Source organism: Nycticebus coucang, chromosome 10, assembly GCF_027406575.1.
Source record: "Nycticebus coucang isolate mNycCou1 chromosome 10, mNycCou1.pri, whole genome shotgun sequence".
NCBI lineage: Eukaryota > Metazoa > Chordata > Mammalia > Primates > Lorisidae > Nycticebus > Nycticebus coucang.
Window position 1 is genome coordinate 56,215,636 of NC_069789.1, and position 5,952 is coordinate 56,221,587.

Below are 5,952 nucleotides of genomic sequence, written 5' to 3' on the forward strand. Positions count from 1 at the left end.
ATGACTAGGAAGCAGAGGTAGAAAGGACGCCCATGGTATATATATGCCAAAGACCTGGATTTGACCGGGGCTGGGCTTGAACCCACTACCCCTGGTATATGGGGCCGGTGTCCTACTCCTTGAGCCACAGGCACTGCCCTTAGTTTTTTTTTGAGACAGAGTCTCAAGCTGTCACCTTGGGTAGAGTGACATGGTGTCACAGCTCATAGCAACCTCAAACTCTTGAGCTTAAGCCTCAGCCTCCCAAGTAGCTGGGACTACAGGCTCCCACTATGATGCCTGGCTATTTTTTGGTTGTAGTTGTCATGGTTGTTTGGCAGGCCCAGGCTGGATCTTTTCCAGAAAGCTAGTTCTATCCTATGATTATGCTTTTAGGGAAAATTGGGCCTTGAGACCCCATTCCAGGAAGCTCCTAAAGGCAGTGGTGGGATGTCATCTGGATCTGCGAATGACAGTTTTGCAGGATCTGTAGGAAGCTCTTGTGGACAATTGGGGCCAGTGGAAGAACAGGTGGGGCCAGTGGAAGAATCATGGATATGGTTCAAGGCGGCAGGCCCTTGTGGGAAGCAAAAAGGAGGCTCTGTGCTCTTTTGGGTCAATCCAATTTCCAACAGCTAACCTCAGGAGAAACTGGACAATGCTGCCTCTGGGCTGCACACTGACATAGTGTTTAAATGCCTTAAACTGTACTTTAGTCCCTTAAATGCCACGTAGGAGCAGGAGGTGAGGGGCAGGCGGGGCAGAGAGGATGGTGGGGGCGGGTAATCAGCTGACTGTGGGGATTTCTCAGTATGGCTTTTCTTGTTATTTGATATAGATCAGTAATTCCCAGATGACTTTATCTGTATTTTGCATGTAAATAGATATTTTATCTCTCCAGGAGCTATCGATTCAGCCCAGGCTGTAGCAGTTTACTCCTGGGTCATGAACCCAGAGATGTGGTTGAAATTGACCAATAAAATTCTTTAATATCCAAGAAATGTCTGGATGTTTTCATTTCCTATGGACAACGATAATGGGATATGCAAGGTAAAGTTAAAATGTGATCTTCTTGAGCAAAGGGGTGAGGGGGTGGGTGAAGTGACCTTTTAGGAGCTCCAGCCCTCTCATAAGTGGGAAAAGCAGAGTATCTTGGAGTTTGTCCTGAAGCCACAAGGTGGCAGTGTGGAGCTGAAAGAGAGTCTGGGCTGGGGTAGCACCTTCCTGAGAATATGGATGAGGCTCTTTCTCCAGCCAAATGTTACTGAGATCCCATGTACGTGCTTACTTCTCCTGGAGGGTCTGCAGTGGTAATGACCCACGGAGGCAGGCTGGGAGAGTCACCCAGCCTCTCAGTATGAATGCCATAGTGCATTTCGTTCTGAAGTTGTAAAGATTCTTGGCCTGTCATTTGACCCAGTCCCTGTGAAATACCTGGACATATACTTCCTTCTCTCTAAGCCTGTGGAGGATGCATTTGGCAAGGCAGAGAGACACATGGGTGAGTGTTTAAGGGAGCTAGCAAGACCTCAAAAAACCACATAAGCTAAAGTTACTTTATTGTGTTCTGCTTTAGAGGCTGAAGGCCTGGGTTAGGAGACCTCTTGAGAGCCCTCTGGAGCCCAGAAATATGTCCTGATTCAAGGAACAAACAGACCCACTGATATTGAGCATAAAATGCCTCCTCACCCTAGCAGGTTTGGTGGGCTAATAAGATTCTCATGGAGTTTTGCTACTTCCCATGTGGGCATTTGGGTGCTTGCTCCTTTAGAATAAGAATTCATTAGAAACAGGTCACATGTCTTGTGAGGTCTCCTGTGGTTTATATTCCCTGTTCATTGTTGGCATATGTAACCAACCATCTACTGGTTGCTAACAACAATTCAATTTCTATGTATTTTATTATCAGATAATTTTGGAGAGTTTTTTTATGCAGTCCTTGCTTATGTGGGAACCTGGAGGGGGGTTGGGTAGCATGATTGTTCCCTGGAGTACCAATGACATATAATGACATGAAAGAATGTGACTTCATTGAACTGGACACTATGCTCCTCAAAGGGTGATTACTCACACAGGTGACTATTTGTACAGATTTAGACAGTTGACCCTCTGTCACAAAAAAGCCATTTTATTTTGAGCAACATGGCTTACAATGATTTTAAGGATTAGTTCAAACTGTTAGCTGGCCCGAGTCATCAGCTTATCTATTGGCTCAAAGTCCTTAGGAGGTGAAATCAACCTTTCTTCTTATTTATTAGGGCATCTAAGGAATCACTGAAGTTCAAAACTCTGGGTCACTTGGTGGAGTCACATTTTCAACTCTACTCTTTTTCTTTTTTTAGACAGAGTCTTATTCTTCTGCCTGGGCTAGAGTACAATGGTGTCATCATAGCTCACTACAACTTCAAACTCCTGGGCTCAAGCAATCCTCCTACCCCCAGCTTCCTGAGTAGCTGGAACTACAGGTGCACACCACCATGCCTGGCTAATTTTCCATTTTTAATGGAAATGGGTATCGCTTTGCTCGGGCTGATCTTGAACTTGTGAGCTCAAGTGATCCTCTTGCCTTGGTCTCTCTAAGTATTAGGATTACAGGTGTGAGCCACTGCACCCAGCCTCAACTCTACTCTTCAATAGCACTCTCCAAGAATGCCTTCAGTTCATAAGCAATCAGAGTGGGTGCTAATGTTAACCTTTACGATATATTTGCTATAAAATGTGCCATCTTTGAAACAGTGCATTATAGACCTTAATCAGATTGTCTACAGTTACTCCACACAGCCTCTGGTCTCTGGTCTCCCCAACATCAACTTCCTGCTTCAGAGCATTGCACATGGCAGCCTCCAAGCCCAGACCCAGGTACTTCTCCAGACAAGTCAGCTCAGGTCAGTCCCTCCAGCGTTCACGGAGAACCTGTACTGGGCCAGGCTGTACATTTTCTTTCTGCCTTTTCTTTCATCTGTTGATTTTCTACCCATTTTTCTAAAGTCACAAATCACCTCTCTTAGAGATGTTTCTCTAATTAATTCCACCTGATCCTAACATTTCCCCCCAGCTCTAAACACCAACAGGCTTTGTTTCATTGCTCTGTGTTAATACCGTTTGTTACATGTTGTTTTGTACATGTTCTCAGGCTCTTTCCTGTCCCTAGAGGTGAGACAAAGATGCCTTGACCCCACCCTGTTAATCCCAGATGATCAAGTCTTTTTTTTTTTTTTTTTTAATTGTTGGGGATTCATTGAGGGTACAATAAGCCAGGTTACAGATCAAGTCTTTTTATTTCTCCTCCCACCTCTCAGGGACTGTTCTGACATTCTGGAGAAAGCAGGCTAGTCTGTATCACCCTAGTTGTCCCCTCTCCTGGAGTAGGAATTGCACAGTCCCTGCAGTTTCTCTTGGGTGCACTGTAACTTTTCAGCACACTCTTGAATTCTTTATTTCCTTTTTAAAAGAGGTCAATAAGAAGTAGAGATTCATTTCTTGATGCAAGGACACTATTGTTATTTTTGTTGGTGTTTATTCCTCATTCATTTTGCCTTTCTAATCAGTAAAATATCTTGTTACTCAATAAGAAAAATTTTTTAAGGAGAGTAACAACAAAACCTAAAAGGTGAGGGGACAAACAGATGAGCAAAAATTTTAAGCCCTAGAAACCCAAACCAGAACCATCCTTTCCTTTCCTTTCCTTTGCTTTCTTTTCCCTTTCCCTCCTCCTCCCCTTTCCTCCCTCCCCATTTCTTTTCTCTTTTCTCTTCTCTCCTCTCCTCCCTTCCCCTCCCCTCGCCTCCCTCCTCCTTCTCCCTCTTTCTTGCAATGGAGTCTTACTCCATCACCCTGGATAAAGTGCGTGGCATCATAGCTCACAGCAACCTCAAACTTTTGAGCTCAAGAGATCCTCTTGCCTCAGCCTTCCAAGTTGTGGGACTACAGGAGCCCACAACTCCCAGCTAATTTTTCTGTGTTAGTAGAGACGGGGTCTTGCTCTTGCTCAGTCTGGTCTCAAACTCCTGTGCTCAAGCAATCCAGTCACCTCAGCCTCCTAAGGTGCTAGGATTACAGGTATGAGCCACCTCGCCTGGCAGAACCATCCCTTTAGATCAGGAGTCCCAACCTTTTTGGCACAAGAGAGTGGTTTTGTGGAAGACAATTTTTCCACAGACCAGGATTGGAGGGAGATGGTTTCTTTCTTTTTTTTCATTTTCTTAGGGGGAGATGGTTTCAGGATGATTAAATCTCATTACATTTACCTCTCCCCATGTGCAGTTTACAGTAGGGTTTGGGCTTCTATGGAAACCTCTGCTTTAGATCATCTCAGGTAAGAGGAACCCAGAAAGATGAAAGCCTGGTAGCTGCTCTTAGCACTAGAGCGAGGAAGGCCATTTGTAGCCAGCAGATGGCGCAGTTCCTAAATCTGAGGTCTCTAAGACCTGAAATCCACTGACCTGGGGTGGTATTTGGCTAAGCATATGCCATATATTCAATTTGGGGGGCATGTGTATTTAGCTATTGTGAACAAATTTTTTTTAAATTTAATGTCTTAATTATCTGTTTATAAATATGTTGTATATTTCTCTAGTCCCTGGTTACTGCATGTTATCAATTTTAAAGCATTTTAAGTGAATTCTCTGTGGTTTTCTAGGGCTAGGACATCTACAAACAATAACGAATTTATCCTCCTTTCCAAAAGTTATAGCTCTTATTTTTCTAATTGTTTTATTTCACTGATTATAACTATAATAATTATAATATAACTATATCTTATAACTATATAACTATATCCTTATAACTATAAGGATATCTACAAACAATAACAAATTTATCCTCCTTTCCAAAAGTTATAGCTCTTCTTTTTCTTTTTCTTTTTTTTTTTTTTTTGTAGAGACAGAGTCTCACTTTTTATGGCCCTCGCTAGAGTGCCGTGGCCTCACCCAGCTCACAGCAACCTCCAACTCCTGGGCTTAAGCGATTCTTTTGTCTCAGCCTCCCGAGTAGCTGGGACTATAGGCGCCCACCACAACGCCCGGCTATTTTTTGGTTGCAGTTTGGCCGGGGCCGGGTTTGAACCCGCCACCCTCGGTATATGGGGCTGGCGCCTTACTGACTGAGCCACAGGCACTGCCCAGCTCTTATTTTTCTAATTGTTTTATTTCACTGATTATAACTATAATAATTATAATTATAATAAAGGAAATGAAAGGCCTATGGACATTCTTACTTTGTTTCAGACTTAATTGGACTGTGCCTAGGAAGTTATAGTTAAATATCATGTAATATGCTTATTTGAGATAAGGATTCTTAATCAAGTTAAGGAAGTGTCCTTGTATTACTAATTGGGTTCTTTAAAAACCCAAGGAATGGATATTGAATTTTGTTGTATTGAGTTTTGGAAGACTTTTTCTGGAATAACAAATTGTGATGCTGGTTGATATTTACCAGGATTCTATTGGTCATCTTTTGTTATAAGAAACACATTCATTATAAGAAAATTCAAAGGTTGACTGAAAGTGGGCCTTTTAAGTGGATTATTTAAAGTTCTGAGGGCAGAGCAGAATTACTCAGCAAAACACATGACTAAAAAAAAGGGACAACTTTAGGGTTAGGCAAGAGAAAAACAGAAACCAGTGGTTGCAATTTTATTTAAAACTTTTAAGGAAGTCATTCATTGCCAATAATTAAAGAGCTCAAAGAAATGTCATTTAATTATACAATTACCAAACAGAACTCGATTACAGCTAATTAAAACTTAAAAAATTTTTTTCCATCAGGAGAAACTTCACTACTTTCTCTACTGATGGACGCCAATGCTTTCATACTTTACCTGGAAGTTCTTCCTAACATCTGATCTGAATATTTCTTGCTGGGGCATAGGTCTATTTTTTTCACCCATACTTTGTTTAAGGGGAGAAAAAAGGTATTCCCCCAATTAAGTGTAAGAATCCATGGAGAGCTGCACCCCATTAAAAAATCTAGAAT